At 44.8% G+C, this 19,358-nt stretch overlaps 1 protein-coding gene and 1 long non-coding RNA gene across 4 annotated transcripts in view; one reads left to right on the top strand and one right to left on the bottom strand.

Annotated features, from left to right (window-relative positions):
* The window catches only part of LOC105538940, a 25,854-nt gene extending 7,296 nt beyond the window's left edge, over positions 1 to 18,558 (top strand). The window contains exons 4-7 of the long non-coding RNA XR_001005986.1: positions 6,357 to 6,577; positions 12,773 to 12,982; positions 15,069 to 15,111; positions 18,346 to 18,558. This is a non-coding gene — a long non-coding RNA (uncharacterized LOC105538940). The remainder of the gene's footprint in view (positions 1 to 6,356; positions 6,578 to 12,772; positions 12,983 to 15,068; positions 15,112 to 18,345) is intronic.
* LARGE (like-glycosyltransferase) overlaps positions 1 to 19,358 on the bottom strand; it is a 692,738-nt gene that overhangs the window by 488,950 nt on the left and 184,430 nt on the right. The window lies entirely within an intron of this gene.

The following is a 19,358-nucleotide window of genomic DNA, read 5'->3' as shown; positions in this document are numbered from 1 at the left end:
AGTAGAGCCGGGGTTTCATCGTGTTAGCCAGGATGGTCTCGATCTCCTGACTTCGTGATCCGCCCGCCTCGGCCTCCCGAAGTGCTGGGATTACAGGGGTGAGCCACCGCGCCTGGCCCGGCCTGCATTTCTAAGTAGAATGATCCGAGGAAACTTACTGACATGGTGATATTGGGGCAAAATTTGGGTATCTGAGGGGGTTAAATTCAGGAAAGAGAATGGCTAGCTGTATTCGTCAGAGCTGCAGCAGGAAAAAGAGGGCATACTCAAACTGGGTAATTTGAAGAGTGTGTAATAAAAGAGTAGAATGGTGCTTCCTGGGGCTGGGGGGAGGAAGTACTGGGGAGGTATGATTCAAAGGGTACAGAGTTACAGTTATGCAAGATGAGTAAGTCCTAGAAAGCTACTGCAAAACACAGAGCCTTTAGTTAACAATACTGTATCTATCGTAGCCTTCAAAGTTTGCTGGGAGGGTAGGTTTTATGTTAAGCCCTATCACTAAGAATAACTAAAGAGAGCAGCAGGAAACAGAGGTGATGGATTATAGACCGTGGTGATGGGTTCACCAGTGTACATTTATCTGCAAACTCATCAACTTGTACACATGAAATATGGACAGCTTTTTGTATGTCATTCATCCTCCATAAAGTCGTTTTAAAAACAAACAAGGCAGCTTTAGATACAGTCACTGAATCAGTAATTAATCTACTTAAAAGTCCTTGTATTCAGACCATATTTATCTACAGGAAAATAATGATTAAGCATTCAAATGCCTTGCTTTTATTCAGCTATACTATGTCTTCTGAAATCACCTTCTCTATTATGCAGTAAATTCATGAAACAAAAAAAAAAAAAAGCAGGGCTTAGGGAAACAACAAGGGCTTCGGTAGCCCTGGGTTAGTGATAGTAGGCACCATGCCACCGCTAGGCCTGAAGTGGTCCCAGAAAGGAGATCAAGAATGAGACAAGAGAACAGCACAGAAAGGTAGTGTGCAGGAGCTGTAGTCTTCATTGCTTCATTCATTCTGCCCACAGAGAAGCAGCCTGGGGCAGGGGGCGGGGCTGGGGAATCCCTGGCCTCCCTCCTTTCCTTTTGGCTGATCTTCTGCCAGAGACCTCACAACAGGGAGCTGGGGGCCAGGAAGCCTGTGGATGCCCTGAAGAAGAATGAGTAGATCTGAAAGGGCAGTAGAACAGAACCAGAATCCTGTGCAAAGGCCCTGGGGCAGGAGTTCGCGTGAGGAGTGGGTAGAAGGAACCAGCCTATGATCCAGGAACACAGTGAACAAGATTTGGAAAGTTGACAGAGAATACGAAGCCTCCTCTCCAAAGAGAAACTCCAGGAGGCTTGGTTGATTCAGTGACACATGTACGATGCTGAACATAGTACCAGATACCAGAGTCTGTGTTCCAGAAATGGAAGAACAGGTGAGTCACAAAAGGCTAAGTAAGCAAATTCTTTGCAAAAGGAGAAAAGATTGAATGTATAAGACTGCATATATCAGAAGCCCCCTAGAATATCTGCATCCAGAAGATTGGAGTCACCTTCGAAGCACACACCACCAGAGGCCACTTGCACACTCTCCTGTGGCAGCCATTCGCCTCGGCCCTTTTCCTAGGGATTTGCCTTCAAGTCCCTGCATGGGCCTCAGGGTCTTTGCATGGACCTCAGGGCCTTTGCATTTGCCTTTCTATGAGTCCGGAACACCATCTATCCCCTCACCTGTGGGCAGGCAAAGCACCTCCTGTGGTCATGTCATCTCCTGTACCAAGCCCTTCCTGATGACCAACTTGGAGCCGGGTGCCCTCTATCCATGCCTCCATGGCCCCTTGTGACAATGTCCCCCATATCACTCATCATTCTGCTCGTGAATTTGGCTTCATTCATCTCGCAACAACCCCAGAGTATTAAGCCACTGGAGGGTGGAAGCTGGTGTTTTTACCTCTGCACCTCTCATGCCCAACAGAGTCCATGGCACAAAGTCAGCTCTCAGATTTTAGCTGCATTTCTGAATGAAGGAATCAATAAAAGTCACACAGCATTAAGTGGCAGACTGTAGTACTTTAATTCCTGGTCCCGGGCTCTTTGATATAAAATAACTCTTCTATTTTTAATACACTCCACATTCCTGAAGATGACACTACTGCAAAATTAAAGAAATGTGATGAACAGCTTACAACCTGCAACACACTCGGCAGCTCAAAATGACAACATTAATTTAATGAACTTAAACACTGATGAACTTTTTAACACATCCGGAGTTATTTACACTGGGAAATGCATGCTTAAGATTGCCTGCCAAAGAGACTCAAATAGAGATGACACATATATCTTTCACATGTTAATTTCCATTTTAAACTTTGAGCTTTGATACAAGTTGGTTTTTCTCTTTTGGAATGAATAAATTAAAAGATTGATGTTTTACCCATCCATCCATCTATCCATCCAGCCAGCACATCTTTCCTAAGTGACAGGTAAATCACTAGTTGTTGGGAATGCGAAGAGATAAACCTTGCCATCACAGTGTATTTAGTGAGACAGACAAACAGCAGTGAATATAATGTAAATTAAGTATAATAATCAAATGACAAAGTGCTAGGGGATACGGCTTGTTGAATAGCTTGCTAGGGAGAAGCAGAAAGACCATAGCATTCATGGAGATGGTGGGTATTCATTTTCCAGGGCTGCCACAACAAAGAACCACAACCTGGATGGCTTACACAATAGAAATGTACTGCCTCACAGTTTTAGAGGTTAGGAGACTGAGATCAAACCATTAACAGGACTGGTTCTGAAGGGTGTGAGGGAGGGATATGCTTAGGGCTTTCTCCAAACTTCTACTAACCTCAGGAGTCCTCAGCTTGTAAATGACATCCTCCGTGTGTCTCACAACATCTGATCGTCTGTACACGTCATTCTGTGTCCAAATTTCCCCTTTGCACCAGGACACAGTCAAATTGAATTACAGCCGACTTAATGACCTCATCCTAGTTTAATTATCTGCAAAGACCCTCTTTCCATATAAGGTCATGTTCACAGGCAGCAGGGGGTTAGGACTTCAACATCTTTTGTGGAAGACACAATTCTAGCCATATCATAGTGATGTGTTGGATCTTGAAAGAGGAACATGAGCTTGCCTACAAGGACGGCAGAAGAGGGTACTGATGTGGTCAAAGGAACAGAGGATGGGAGACCATGGGATGGGGGAGGTGGTGAAGAGGTGAGGGATGACACTGGTGATGAGAAGCCTTGATGCTGGACTTCATCCTATTATGGTGAAAGATCACTGAAGAGTTTTATGAGAAGAACTACTACAACATTATTGTGCTTTGAAATACTCTTTGTCCATCTGCGGGAGGGCTTTTTGCTTTCTCTCTTGCTTGTTTCTCTTTGTCCTAGGAAATTGCATGGAAGCCCTGTTTAGCTTTCATGTTTCAATGAAGGAGAGGAGTTTGGGGCTCATGTTTCTCCTTCCTAACAATCCTGGCCTCAGCTATGGTAAAGGACAGGTCTATAAACTAAGTGGAAAGTCATCACAAAGACCTTCTCCCACTTCTATTTAAACTGGGAGAGTCGGTGGTCACGCCCCTTCAGAGTAAGGGGTTCAGAGACACAGGCAAAAGGAAACATCTTCCATGCTACCTCTGGCTACCATGGGATGCTTCACTCCTGTTTCCTGGAAACACACAATAACCAAGTTGGAAGAATCTATAGAAGTCCTCCAAAACATGTTCCTGGAACTTGGATGGTGTAGGAGATCAGAATCTGCCAGCCAAAAATATGTCACTTTAGCAAAAGCATTATTTTGAATGAGAGATGACTGAGAATAAACAGAATATAAGCTCTTTGCCCTCCCACTATGTGCCTAAAAGCAGGACATCAGTTTACAAAGGTAGCAGTGTCCCTCCTCCCCTTCTTCCAGAAAGGACAAAGGTTGATCATGAAAGAAGCTTTGGCCCTTCTCAGCCCGGAGAAGGCACTGGAGGAATCTACTTAACAAATTCCCATGTATTTGATATTTGCCTTCCCGCAGTTGCTGCACCTAGGGACTTGAAGCCTTTTTCCTTTTGTTTTGTTACTTATCTAAAAACTTACTGTTCTTTGTCGAAGACACTATATAAGCTGGATTTCTAAACCACCTCTTTGAGAACCATGCATTCCCTGGGTGTGCACCCTGCATACATGAAATGCACACCTTAATAAACTTCTGTTTGATTTTCTCCTGTTAATCTGTCTTTTGTTACAGAGGTCCATCCCAGCTAAGAGCTAAGAGTAGAGGGAAAATTGATTTTTTTCCTCCCCAACAAAGGTATCTCAGAAAATACCCCAGCAGCAGAGGAAAGGGAGGGTCGAAAGAACCAGTGAATGAGGGGATCCAAGTCTCCTAGTCCTGTTTTGCCTTCAGCAGCTCCATTTTCCTTCTTTAAATAATAACTCTATTGAGATCTAATTTATATACCAAATAATTCACCCTTTTAACATGTACATTTCAGTAGTTTTTAGCATATCCACAGAGTTGTGCAGCTATCACCACTATCTAATTCCACAGCATTTTAATCACCCAAAAAACAAACACCGACCCTCCCCATATTCCCCCCTTCCCCAAACCTTCAAAATCACCAATCTACTTTCTATTTCTATTGACTGGCTGATTCTGACATTTCATATAAATGGAATCACATATACATATGTGGCCTTTGGTATCTGGCTTCTTCTACTTAGCATGTTTTCAAATTTCACTCACATTATAGCATGTATCAATACTTTATTCCTTGTAATAGCTGAATAATATTCCATTGTATGACTAGGCCACATTTTGTTTATCCATTTATTAATTGATAGACATTCAGGTAGTTTTCACTTCTTGGTTATCACGAATAATGCTGTCTTGAAGAATTTTGTACACATTTTTGATTGAGAACCTGTTTTCAGTTCTTTTGGGCACAGATATCTGGAGCAGAATTGCCGGGCCACACGTCAACTCCACATTTCACTCAAATGTTTTCCAAAGTGGCTGTTCCATTTTATACTCCCACCAGCAATGTATAAGGATTCCAATTTCTCCCTATCCTCCCTACTGCTTGTTATTTTCTATCTTTTTGATAACAGCCACCCTAGTGAGTGTGAAGTGGTATCCCATTGTGGTTTTGATTTGCATTTCCCCAATAACTAACGATGCTGAGCATTTTTTCATGTGCTTTTTGACAACGTATGTATCTTCTTTGGAGAAATATCTCTTCAAATCCATCACTCAATTTTTTAATTGGGTTATTTGTCTTTTCATTGTTAAGTTATAAGAGTTCTTCATCTATTCTGTACGTAAGTCCCTTATCAGATAAATGACTGCAAATATTTTCTCCTATTTTGTGTCTTTTAATTTTCTTGAAGGAACCCTTTGAAACACAAAAGATTTTAATTTGATGAAGTCCAATTTATCTATTTTTTTCTTTTGTTGGTTGTGCTTTCAGGGTCATATCTCAGAAACTGTTGCCTAATCTAAAGTTACAAAGATTTACTCTCATGTTTCCTTCTAAGAATCTCGCAGCTTTAGCTCTGATCTTTTGGTTGATTTACTTTGAGTTTATTTTCATTTTCACTCTTTTTAGAGGATAGCAATCCATGTAAAATGTGTTTTAACTCCCCTAACCCCAAGCCACCATATTTTAGATTCTAGAAAGGAGATAAATAACTTGCCATGGTCACAAAACGAGTTTCAGGCATGGATGGACTCAGAGGCAAGTTCTCTGCCTCAATGTCAACAGATGACTCTGGCTTCCTACAAAAGAGATACAGGTCAAACCTCCCCGACACGCACGAAGACCTGGATGCTGTGTAGGCCAGAAGGGATCCTCCCCTTTCTTCACAGAAGACTATGGCACCCCCCCCCCCATGTAAACAGTCAAATTCAGACATGCAGCAGCCTGAAATGACCCTGTGTCATTTGCTTCTTATTTGTCCCATAACTGTTTCTGACGAATCTCAGGACCTACACTCCATCCTCGAAACCTACCCCAGGTATATAGGGAATAGAATGTCTTCTTCAAGCTTTTATCATAGGCTTTTGTCTCATTCACTCAGCTGAACTCACTAAGCATTTCCCAGGTACTCTGTCTTTGGCTTTGGGGATGCAAAATTGAACAAGATGACACAGCCCTGCCCTCCCAGAGCTGTCAGTTTTGTGGGAGCGACACACGCTAAGTCCCGGCATTTTAACACTTTGTCAACATTTAGTCATAACAAGCGTTAACTGCTAATATTAATTAGTACACACCTGGCTCTATTTTTCTGCTTCAGGTGCATTACTTAAGTCCACAACAGCGTTATGAGGAAGTAATATCACTGTTCCATTTTCCAGGACATATCACACACCAACCCTGGGTAAAGCACTCTACCTAGAGATCAGTGCTAACAGAGGAATACCCAGAGGCCTCCAGGAGCAAAGAGTGAAGAGTTTGGCAAGGCTTCAAGTACAGGGGGAAGTGGGTGGAGTTTTCACTGTAGAATCTTTCCTGGAGAAAAAGCAAAGAGTGGGGCAACAATAAAGGCATTAAAAATACCTGTCAAGTTGAAGAAAAAGTGAGTAGTGATGTGGCTGGATTCTAGGGAGATAGGGCTGTGTAAAGGCAGAGTGTACAAGCCTCTGCCAGAATTCACATTCACACACCACAGCCAGAAGAGCCGGCAAATTACATGGGGAAAAACCCCGTACAAGCTCGCCTTGTGCTGACATGTACTATTATTACACACTCTGTGCCTTTGAGACAACCTGCCACGCACACACACAAAGCCAGCAACTAAAAGGAAACTGGCATTAACACAATTCAGTGTGAGGGTATGATCTGGGGGTGTGGAGGTGGAGATGAGGTTGTTTTCTTTCTTACAATAATACTTGTATTTCAGGTAATCGAATTTGGTTCTTAGCGCTAATGTCATTTTCTGCTAATTTAATGTCCCAGGAATCCCTCCGAGTAAGAAGATTGCTGGTGGAATGCAAATAAAGCCCATTCTGGGAAAAAGAATCATTTCCCCAACCCAGGTGTGCTCAAAGGCTGAACAAAGGCCAATCCCACAGAGGAGAGGGAGTTAAATAGATCCTAGGAGGTGGTCTGGGTATGAAGGCTCCTTGCTGAGCCAAGGGGCAGTGGTTATTTGAGATTCTTCATTGTGAAAGCAAACTAATCAGGCTGTCTAGCATCAGGCATTTGGAAAGCCAGCAGGGCACTCAGGGGCCTCAGATGACTCAGATGGGAGGAGAGGAGGGCAGGGAAATGAGGAAGGGGGAATGGTGTCCATCTGGCTAGCCCTGCTTCCAAAGGAGCATGGAAGTGTTGGGTAGTAGAAAGAGACCATGCTTCTCGGTTTCCATGGACCACTCCCCATGTATGTCCCTATCCTCCTTGCATTCTTAACAGTGTTCCAGTTTGGACAAGACATTATACAGTCATCCTAGATACAGTGTGCAGAGTGTGACAGGAAGAGTGAAGAAAGCTGAGACAGAATTTGCAAGCCATGTAACCTCAGCCTAGGTACTTACTCTCTCGGGCCTTAGTTCCCTTATTGGAAAAATGGAATAACAGTACATGCCTGGCAAGCTTGTCAAGATTAAATGAGATACCATGTGTCATTTACCATGCCAGCCCTGTGCTCACTGGGCACATGCAGAAACTCGATGGGTGCTGAGTTATGACTGGCTGTTGGTGCACACTGGCAGGACCAGCCTGGGATGCCCGGCTTTGGGTCACTGGCTGTTGGTGCGCACCGGCAGGACCAGCCCGGGATGCCTGGCTTTGGGTCACTGGCTGTCGGTGGGCACCGGCAGGACCAGCCCGGGATGCCCGGCTTTGGGTCACTGGCTGTCAGTGCACACCGGCAGGACCAGCCTGGGATGCCTGGCTTTGGGAATAGCTCTTTTCCATCCTAATTGCCTGATGAACTCTCAAGCCTCCCTGTCTGCTGTTCCTGCCCCTGGGCATCTGACATCCTCAGTTCATAGCTAATCACTAGAATCATAGCATGAAAAGCGGCATACTTCTCCAAGGGCTGAATAGGATTTCATAAACCAAAAAGCCTACAGCTTCCAGCGGCGGTACTGTCCTGGTCTAATTTACCCTGCAGCAGCGCAAGACAATGAAGTTGGGAATTTCTATTTGAGGGAGTATTTTTCCCCTTCTCTCCCTCTCCTGACAGTGGTCTTCAATTACAGCCTGCGAAGCTCTGGGTGCAGGGAGGCTAAGGGACGGAGTCAGAGAAGTGAACCTCACTGAAATGCATCTGCAGAAGCAGATGACTCCACGTCCCACAGACAGTGGTACAGCTGACAGCACCTGAGCTCAGTGGGGCAGCCTGGGGAGAGGAGAAGAGCAGAAAAAAATGAAGCTCTTCCCTGGGCCTGATGAAGATTAATATCTCCTCCCTGATGAGATGAGGCAGTTTAATCGCAGCTATTAATACAGAATCACTGAAAGCCAAAGATGAGGGCATGGAAGGAGGCGGGGGATGAGATGAGAGCACCTCAAGGTATGAGTGCAGAAGCAGAGAAGGACTCCCTGAAAGTAGAAAGACACAGCTGATTTTCTGCAGGGCTCAAAAGCTAACAGAGAAATTTGAGAGCTGAGGCACTGTGTGGTATGATACAGTGTTTCAGACTCGCTGTGTTGCTTTTCCCACTGGGATCATCTGACTGATTGGGTTAAACCAACACCACATCTGGCATATGATCTCAGCACACAGACCTTGACCACCGCGCTTCCTGGAGATCCCAACGATAGCAAGACTCAAGGGTGGCCTTCTGACTCCTCTCCTTGGCCTACTCCTAGGCATGCTTCAAGATTCAGCCCAGGCGGCATCTTCTTCCACAAAAGCTTTCTTGGATGTCCGCAGATACTTAGGTGTCCCTTTTTCTGGATTCCTGAACACCAGCATACATACTTCTACTACAGCAAGTATGTTAAATGGCAACAGTGAGTCCTCCCCTCCAAAAGAAGATTGCTCTCAGCCTTAAATTCTTGCTTCCCACCATTCTATAATTTCCCTTTTTACTCATTAATCAGTGTTGCCATCATCTCATCTCCTGGTTTCCTCCGAGGACCTATTATCTTCAGAAAATGACCACAGGAAGAAAGGTCATTATCACCTAAGACTAAAAAAGAACACTTTTCGTCAAGGCAGAAACTATGTCTTAATCTTACTGTCTTTCTCGGACACTAGTCCAGTATCACACGTATACTTGGTACTTAATAAATATGTGCTCCGTATGCAATGATCTAAGAGAAAAACAAGGAGTTAGGGCATAAATGGAGGCACCAAAAAATCAGCTGGCCACCCAGGGGAAACCTCCATATCCAAAAAGAAAGGTGCAAAACAAACCACTATGGAGGCCTTGAAGCCCTGCAACCCACTCTTACCTGCTCAAAAGCCACAAGATCATTCTCAAAGGTGCGCCATTACATAAAAGCAAAAACAGTTCATGCCCTCCCCCACTACCTCCATCCTCACTCACTCAAGCTCTGGGTGAATTTTCAACTCAAATATGCTCAGGATTCCCAACTTTCCAAATCCCACACCATCTGACATTTGGGCCTAAGAGTTTGAGAAATGTGAAACAGGCATGGAAGAATCCCAGAAGAGTGGGCCTTGTGCAGAGCAATGTTTACCTGCGATTGTCACAGAATGATCTGGAACGATTTCATTAAATAGAAGGAAAATTGCAAATGTGAGGGCTACTAGTTTGGGATTCACAAAAGAAGGCAAGCCTTTGTCAAAATATGTCTGCTGTGTGTATGATAAGCGGCACACTGAGCATGAAGGCCACACGTGTGGAATAAATGCTGCAGCATTATAAGCACCGAGGCTTCTGGGCCCCAGCAATTAATTAGATTACAGTCTTGACAACAGCTCACCTGATAGATCAAGCAATAACATGCTCCCTTGGGTAGGTTAAAAATGCAAATTAAGTATCAGAAATAGGAACACCACCTCAACTACTGAATGCATTCCCACTAAGTGCAAAGCACAGTAGGTGGTTTAACGAGGCCCAAAAGCCAGTTTTAACCTTCAAGGCACTTACAGGTTGACAGCAATATAAATATCTATAGAAAGACCAACAACTGTAACATCAAATATTAGTCACCTGGATCAGCTGCAAACATTTCTGGTGGAGGGAGCTGAGACTCTCCTACATACCCAAGTGTGCTCGAGCCAAGTGCAGAAACGCAGAGCCAACAACTGCACCCTACCCCGCTGGGCTTGGAGTCACAAGAAGAGCAGGTTTCCGGCAGCACCAACACAGCCCGCAAATACCCATGACCATAATTTCTCATGATGCCACAAGCAGGATGAGGGGAGGACCCCGTGAGAGCGACTGCACAGAAACAGACACTGAGAAAGCATAGCCTGAGCGCCTGGAACGGCAGCGGGAAGAGAGAGAGAGCTCTGTGGTCCTGCAATCACCCAGCGAGAAATCCAACCTTTCCAAAGCCCAGGGCCAGGAGGGGAGTGCAAGAGAATGTGAGTGGGTTCCATGCCCACCCTCCAGATGGATGGAGCCTCTGTTCGGGACAAAGAACTGCTCCTTGGCTGAAGGTCTCAGCAGAACCAGCTCCGGACACCCCACTTTTAACCACTCACAAGTGAGAAGGTACCAGTTGTCACCAAACTGCTGTGCTTCCGTCGTGCATTTAACCATTTGGGGCCTCTGTTTGCTCATATGTAAGATGAGGCTAACAAGGGTTCCTCCTTACATGCTGAGACAATATAGCGTGGTAAGCAAAAGCACGGTCCCTGGAGACAAGACAGTGAGCCCTGGAGCCCTCCTGACTCTACTTCCCAGAGGAGTGACTTTGGGAAAGTCATTGAACCTCTGTGTACTTCAGTTTCCTCACCTGTAAGCAGGGATAATAGGACCAGCCTCACAGGGTGGTTGTGAAGACGGAATGAGTTAATCTAAGTAAATCACAGAGAACAGCACCTAGCATATAGCAAGTGCTCCACACAAGCATCAGTGACTACTCTTGATGTGATGACGTAGCTGTTCGTTCCTATCCTGTTCTCCTAAAGGAGGTGATCACTCACTCGTCAACCCTCATGCACTGAGCACACTGTGTGCAAGGAACCTGTCACGTAGGATGAGTTCCCTTACTTAGCATACCAGGCCCGAAAGCAAGGACTAGAAGCCCACTTGGTCTGAGGTTCAGAAAGGTCAGGGGACCCCTCCAAGGCCACGTAGCCAGCGAGTCGCAGCATCAGATTCAGGACCCAGGTTTTCCGGTACAAGAACCCCTGCACTTTCTACCCTATCACATGGCGAGAGCACTGCCTAGCAAAACCACGTGGACACTTCAGCTTTACTTCAACCAGATTTTTCTTTATAATAAAAATAAAACTACAATGTCTTTTTCACACTGGGAATTTTTAAAAGGCATCCCAATCTTTCTTTCTATATAATGTCTTTTTTATTGTTTTCCTAGTAAAGATGGTTGACACCGGCTTCTAGCTCACCTCACTATTGGATGTCACTGGTTCAGGTGTTCCAGCACCCAGTGATAGAGTCTGGATCTTTGTCCCCTCCAAATCTCATGTTGAAATCTAATCTCCAAAGTTAGCCTGGTAGGAGGGGCTTGGATTATGGGGGCGGATTTCTCATGAATGCTTTAGCACCATTCTCTCGGTGCAATCCTTGTGAGATACGGTTGTTTAAAAAATGTATGGTACCTCCCCTTACTCTCTCTCCTGCTTCCCCTCTGGTCATGTGACACGTCTGCTCCCACTTTGCCTTCTGCCCTGATTGTAAGCTCCCTGAGGCTTCCCCAGAAGCCAAGCGGATGCTGGTGCCATGCCTGTATAGCCTGCACAACCATGAGCCAAATAAGCCTCTTTTCTTTATAAATTACCCAGCCTGAGGTATTTCTTTATAGCAACGCAAGAATGGCTCAATATACCCAGGTAGGAGCGTGCTGGAAGTTCACTCTCAGATCTTTGATCAGCTAACAATATGTCCTGAACCAGCCATGGATCACCCGTCCCACACAGCTCTTCCAACCAACCTCTCTGCCAGTATCCATTTGCTCAAGTCAAAACCTGGAGTCATCATTGACTCTTTCCCTCTCCTTCACAACCCAAATATCACCAAGGCCTGAAGCCTCTACCTCCAAAACCTATCCCCAGGCAGCCACTTCTGCCTCATCTCCATTGCCACTGTCACCATCTAAGTTCAGGTCACCTCACTGCTTATCTGGATAACCATGTTGGCTAGCCAGCTGGTGATCTGGCCTAAATTCCTGCCATAGCTCATTCTCTATACAGAAGCCAGGCTTCTTATCTCTCTTCCATCTGACCTCCATCACAACTCTTTGAGGTGGTCAGGGCAGATATCACCACCCCCATTTTACAGATGAGGAAAGGGAGTCCTCGACTTGTCACATGGCTATTTAGTGATGAAGTTCATTATTCTAGGATCCAGTCATTTGACTTGCACAAGACATTCACCTTCCCTGGGTTTTCATTTTCTCTAAGACACAGATAATGTTAGCCCAGCTTGAATCACAGGGCTGTTATGGAGATTCAATAAGAAAGTGAGCTCTTTCACGTACCAGCTGAGTGACCTTGAGCAATCCACTTAGCCACTCTCAGTTGTCATTTTGTGCAGTTTTCCATCATGCCCTGCTGGCTATGCATCCAGTCCAACTGTGTGCAAATTAAGCCTTTGCTTTATATTTATTGAGGAACAACTATATGCCGCAACAGACTCTTTTAATACTCTATTTGCAATCACAGATCTGAAGTTTATCAATACATGATACCCTCAAAAAAGAAAGAAATAAAACAAGTATCTGCAATTTGCTGACAGCCTAATATGTGTCAGTTGCCTGCAAAAGTCATCATTCTTAGACTTTCACATACATCTGTGAGGACGGTATTGTTGTTTCCACTTATACATGAGAAAACTTACAGAAGGCAAGAGACAAGCCCATGGTCACCCAGCTAGTAAGTGGAACAGACAGGTTTCAAACCCAGAGTGTTCTGACTGCAAAGCCCACGTCCGCTCCAGTCCTACTATCCCCCCTCCCAGGACGTGGATGCTCTCTGTGATGGGAATGGAATGGGGATGCCTGGCATACCTGGGATCTGCTAGTCTCCCTCTTGCCCAGCCTGTGTGGCTCCTCTGTGTCTTACCAAACGACAATGTGCTTTCTCATGGGTCACCAGAGCATGCCTGCTGCCACGATGCCCTCTCCTGACCTCTGGCCCTACAGGGCCCCATTAGGTCTTGTGTACTGTGTTCTCATTGCACCGGGGACACACTTGGACTTCTGGATGGCTCTGCCACACTCACGCCCAGGAAAACACCTCATTTGTCCCTGTTTCCTGACTGGTACGGTGCTCAACACAGAGGAGGAACTACAGCCGAATGACTGCTACAGAAGGGAGGGAGGAGGAAGAGGGAAAACAGGCAGCGAGATGCACTGTGTGTATGGTGGGTGAGAACGTGGGCTCCAGGCCACACAAGCGGCTCTGCTACTCCCAGGTTGGGACCTAGGGCAAGTTTCTCAACATCCTGCACCTGCCTTTCCCTCTAAAAGGAGGGTGATGCTAGTGCCTCCCTGGGTGATGTGTCATCAACATCAATGCAAGTGCTTTAGAGAAGCACACACAGCAAAGCCCCACCAAGTGTTAACTTCTATTATCCCACACTAAGGACAGAGGGAAGGAAATGCCTCGAAGCCTGAAGGAGCGGAGGGATTTCACCCGGGGAACAGAACAAGCAAAGAAGCCAAGAAAAATACAATCCCAGGGTCTCTTTCGGATGACTACCTGTCACTGAAGCATCTGGAATGCAAGACAGGGATTGTCTGGAGCAGAGGTGTGGACCAAAGGGAAAACAGGCTCCTTTCTATTTGTCAGAGAGCCATCAGAGCAGCAAGAGCTATTAGGAAGAAGACTGGTGAGAGCAAAATGAAAAAATTTTGTAAATACTCACTCTCGGCGATCTTTGCTTATCCGCCCCTTCATGCCACTCACTTCTCAGTGTTTATCCAAAACATGAAATTAAGCCGTGGGTGAGGTGCTTGTCTCTCTCAGACCTGTCTCCTTCAGTGTTGGCTCAGAACCAGTGTCTGTGTGTGCCTGACAATCTGAGCACCCAGAAGACGTATATTCATGTCTGCACTGGGGATCTGAAGAGTCCAAGGACCAATCTGCCCTCAAACTGCTCTCAAGTGAGCTAAGTGCAGCATTTTGAGAACCGCTAACTCACAGGTACGGCTTCTAGGAAAGGAAAGGCAAGGGCCTGGTTTTTGCTACTGCTTGGAGCAGGCTGACCCTGATCTGCCCTGAAAGGCTGGATCTAATCATCCATCAGCCACAGGAGCCAAGGCAACTGGCACATGATCCCAGGAGGCAAAGAAAACGCATGGCTTGAAAAGTGACAAAAGTCAACACAACCGAGCCCACTAAGCCTGGGTGGAAATTCCGATCTAGTTCATTTCTTAGGATCTGTGAAGCGTTATTCATACACAGGGAGAGAACCAACTCTACCGAATCTCTATAGAGAACTAAGCAGGAGAGAGCAAACTTACCCAGAAAAAAGGAGATCTAGAATCATGTCCATTTAAGAAATGAAAGAAACCTTAGAGAGATCACAGAAGACATGCCTGCCTGGGTTCAATCTCAGCTTTACCTATTATAAAACTTCTCTGTGCCTCTGTTCCCCCATCTGCACAATAAGAATATTAGCACCAAAATTAGCTGGACGCAGTGGCCGGCGCCTGTAGTCCCAGCTACACAGGAGGCCGAGGCAGGAGAATGGCCTTAACACGGGAGGCGGAGCTTGCAGTGAGCAGAGATCGCACCGTTGCACTCCAGCCTAGGCGACAGAGCAAGACTCCGTCTCAAAACAAAACAAAAAAAAAAGAATATTAGTACCTACCTCATAGGACAGTTCTACGGAAGAAACTAGTTACTACAAGTCAAGGACTTGTGCTTGATGTACAATAAATGCTCCATAAAAAGTAACTAATATTATTTTTATTTCTGGCATTTCAAGATTCATTGAGCATCTACTCTATTTCAGGTATTTTGCTGAAGACTAAGGATTCGGATATGACTATGGAAAGGTGAGTCCTCACTATCTGAAGTGTGTGAAATCCAAACAAATAATAATAACAATGATTTTGCCAGCACTCGGTAAGTGCTGGGCACTTTTCTAGGCAATGTTATTAGAGTCCACAGGAAAGTTCTAAAAAGGAAGTACGCTATATAAATGAAGTGCAATTCAACATAATAAATGATTAACAGAAGTACAAACAACATAGTGGCCAGGCACTTGGTGTGAAGACTAAGATTTAACCCAGAGGAGATAAAATAGGGAGTGAGGCTGTGGGGCAAGACAAACAGTAGGCACTCCATCAGCAATGTCGTTACCACGCTGGTTATTATTAAATCCAAGTCCCAGAGCCCAGGAGGGGAGGAGGGGAGCTGAGACCAGGAACCCAGAGGCTGTACTTTATCCAGGTCAAACTTCTCAAACGGGCCAGAAGAGAGGCACTTGTTAAAAATACAGACACCTGGGCGCCTCCCCTGAGGAACCCCATTTAGTAGATCTAGGGCAGGATTCTGGGCTGTCTGGTTCATTAAGTGCCCCAGGGTGGACTGGGAGTCTATATGTTAAACAAATGCCCCAGGTGATTCTTACCAGCTAGCAAATGCTGGAACCAGAGATCTAGGTGACCTCCTTATAGGCAAGAAGAGGAAATACTCTCTCAGGTTCCTCTGAACTTTGATTAGCAGCTAGAGGCAAGTCCAAATTGCAAGGACTAAGCTTCCTGAGCAGGGGAGAACAAGGAATGAGAAGCCAGAGGTCAAGGTGCCAAGATCCACTTTGCAGGCCTGTGTGATAGGTCCCCGCCTACGCTTCCTGACCTCATCCACCATGTTGCTTCTCTGCCAGACCTCATCAACCATGTTGCTTCTCCTCTCTTCTATTTCTCTCCGGCCACCCAGACTCCTCCTTGGCATCCTACAAAAGCACCAAGCACTCTCTATCTCTTGCTCTTCAACCAAACGTTTTTCCTTCCCTTCGCCACCTGGTTCTGTTTAATGTCCCCTGTAAGAGAGGCCTGCCCAGATCACTCTACTAACACAGCACTTCCCTTTCCCCACTCCTCACCAAGCCCATTGCCCTGGCACTAGCATCTCAATCTGCTTTATTTTTCTTTGTTGCACTTACAAACACTCAGCAAAACCTAATCCATGCTAGGCACCATGGACTCCTTTTCATCTTTGCAAAAACCCTCCACAGCACCCCCAATTTATGCAGAGGCAATTTGGGGTAAGAGAGGTTCAGTGACTCAGTGTGGACACACAGCATTTAAAAGGAGGACTGGGACTTATACAGCCGCATCCGACAAATCTGTTAGGAAAGGGATTAAACTCTGCATCAGAGGATGGCTCTTTCCTTTTTGTTCTTTAAAGTTCTCACTACAGGTCATTTTGGTGAAATAATTTAATTTTCTCCAAACATGGCCAATGCATTCACAAGAAGGTGCCAGTGCATTTATGACCACAGCTATAGTATGTTAGGGAGTCTCCCCCTGCCCCTTTCTAACGCCTGAAGAAGGCTGCTGAGGCTGTGAGATTCATTATACCACAGTTTTCTAGGTTTCAGTTCCTCAGTTGCAAAACAAGGGTCTCTCTGGACTAGGTGGGTGATGTTTTGCATCCCTCCCAGGAGCCTTTCCAGGATTCTAGAAAAATACGAGAATGAAAGGAAAAACAAAGATTTGTTAAATGATCACTGTCGGATATAACAGGATATTTAGTCTTTATAACAGTGGTGTAAGCTACAGGTTATGCTCTCCTCTTTTTTTTGAGATGGAGTTTCGCTCTTGTTGCCCAGGCCGGAGTGAAATGGCGCGATCTCGGCTCACCGCAACCTCCGCCTCCCGGGTTCAAGAGATTCTCCTGTCTCAGCCTCCCAAGTAGCTGGGATTACAGGCATGAGCCACCACGCCCGGCTAATTTTGTATTTTCAGTAGAGACGGGGTTTCTCCATGTTGGTCAGGCTGGTCTTGAACTCCCGACCTCAGGTGATCCACCCGCCTCAGCCTCCCAAAGTGCTAGGATTACAGGTGTGAGCCACAGCACCCAGCCCTGTGCTCTCCTTTTAATGGAGAAGAAACTGACCTGCAATGATGTTGAGTAACTTGTCTGTTTCACTCTGTGATTTAAATGGTGTCTCCTAAAATTCAAACTCCCATCCCCTTGTCCTTGGGGGCTATGTTCCCTCAACCATCAACATTTGCCCTATAAAAAGTCCTTCTGTAATTTTCAAAGGTTTTATCTGCTTAGGTTGTAAGCCTGCCTAGATGACTCCTAATGTCCATTCCTTCTCTTAATTGTATGAGTCTATGACAGAAACAACATGCAAACTGCATTAAAGAATTACCTGAATTTTTTCGTTATACTGGTTTATAAGAATCCTGCTAGCCACAGAAGATCGTGTGTCTTCTCTCTTGTCCAAGATACCCCATTTTCACTTGTCTCAGGGTTTGTCTTGTCCTTGTTTAAAGCTTGAGCTTATTGACTTTGAAATGTTATCCACCAGTTGTTTCTATATCTGCAAGTTCTTGGGTGACTACAGAGTAAAGGACCTTTTTAGACAAGGACAGGCTCCCTTGCTTGCTATCTTGGTGGTCTTACTCAAACGGTACAACGTCCCTGAGCCTCAGTTTCCTCATCTATAAAATGGGACGAGGATGAAGTTGTTTGGGGGAATAAATGAGATAATATGTGTAAAATTCCTAGCCCAGCACCAGGCCAAAAGGTGGAAACTCAAAAGTCTAAGTGAGCCAGACAGGGCCAACCACTGCCATACGCAGATACCAGAAGCTCTTCCCTCTCAATTCTGTTCTATGTAAACAACAGTGCAGGGATGACACAGGGATCAACAGGGAAGGATGGAGACCGTGACAAAAGGGATCATCCGAGCACTGTGTACGTGGATAGCCAGTACTCAGCTCCATCCAGTAGCTACTATGATGAAATGAGGGTCTGGTTTTGCAGATCTTTTCATTTTTTTTAGGGAAAGCCAAAAATCATGGCTTTGTATGTGCAATCTCTCAATGTTTAACCATTAGCAACAAATTCAGAAATGGTAAAAGCAGTAGGCGGGCCAAACCCAACACAAGTGCAAGCCAGATGCAGCCAATCTTGGTTTAACATGCGATAAATAGAAACGATTGCTACAGTTTCCATTATCGTTATAGTTTAAATAGTACATTTCCTTATTGTGTTTCTGTATCTTCCACAATACAATAATAAAAGGGTTTTTTTTTTTTTTCCATTTCCAGGAATCAAGATTTTATGAAAATGCCTGTTTGTTGAATAACACAAAGAAGAACATTATCTAATGTGGCTTGGGGTCAATATCAAGCAGTAATATTGTTTTAATATTAATTAGAGCCGTGTCATTGCAAGAGCTGGTAAGAATACTGGTCTTGTGTCCAACTGATGAAAACACTCATACAGGTTAGGGATTTCATGAGTAAATTTCAGATCTTGAAGTCAGTGCTGTGATCCACTCTCACAGCGTAAATATCTGTCCAAATGGTAAGGTATATCAGAAAGGAAAAAAGCCAATGTCATAACATAGAAGTGTTAAACAACGATCCCTAAAGAAAAGTTTCATTCTTAAAAAGCATTTGAACTTCAAAGTTGAACAATGACATAGATTCATAAATCCCAAAGGTTAATAAAATTCCTGTCATCTAAAAACAATGCAAAACCTACAAAATCACTTCAAATTCTGCTACCATCAAGATTTGCATAGTTTTTTGAAAATTAAAATAACATATTCAGAAAAATGAACAAGTCCTGAGTGAAATACTTGGTGAATTATCATAAAGTGAGCCCAGCTATATAATCATCACATAGGTTAAAATTAAAATTAAATTATTAGCAGCATCCTAAAGTCTTCCTTGGGCCCTGCCCCAGTCTCTGTTCTACCCTCCCTACCAGAGTTAACCACTATCTGGGTTGGTAAGAGCCTACATTAATTTTTGCCCGTTTCTGAATTGGTATAATTGGAATCCTATAGTATGTATTATTTTGCGTCTGTCTTCTTTTGCTCAATACTGAGAGTACTTTCCTTTTCGTCACTCTACAGTACTTCAGTATATAAATGTGCCACAATTCTTTTCTTTTCTTTTCTTTTTTTTTTTTTCTTTTGAGACAGAGTCTTGCTCTGTTGCCCAGGCTGGAGTGCAGTGGCATGATCTTGGCTCACTGGAACATTTGCCTCCAGGGTTCAAGCGATTCTCCTGCCTCAGCCTCCCTATCAGGTGGGGCTACAGGCACGTTAATT

Source organism: Mandrillus leucophaeus, unplaced genomic scaffold, assembly GCF_000951045.1.
Source record: "Mandrillus leucophaeus isolate KB7577 unplaced genomic scaffold, Mleu.le_1.0 Scaffold2, whole genome shotgun sequence".
Taxonomy (NCBI): Eukaryota; Metazoa; Chordata; class Mammalia; order Primates; family Cercopithecidae; genus Mandrillus; species Mandrillus leucophaeus.
This window is presented reverse-complemented; position numbering and strand designations above follow the sequence as displayed.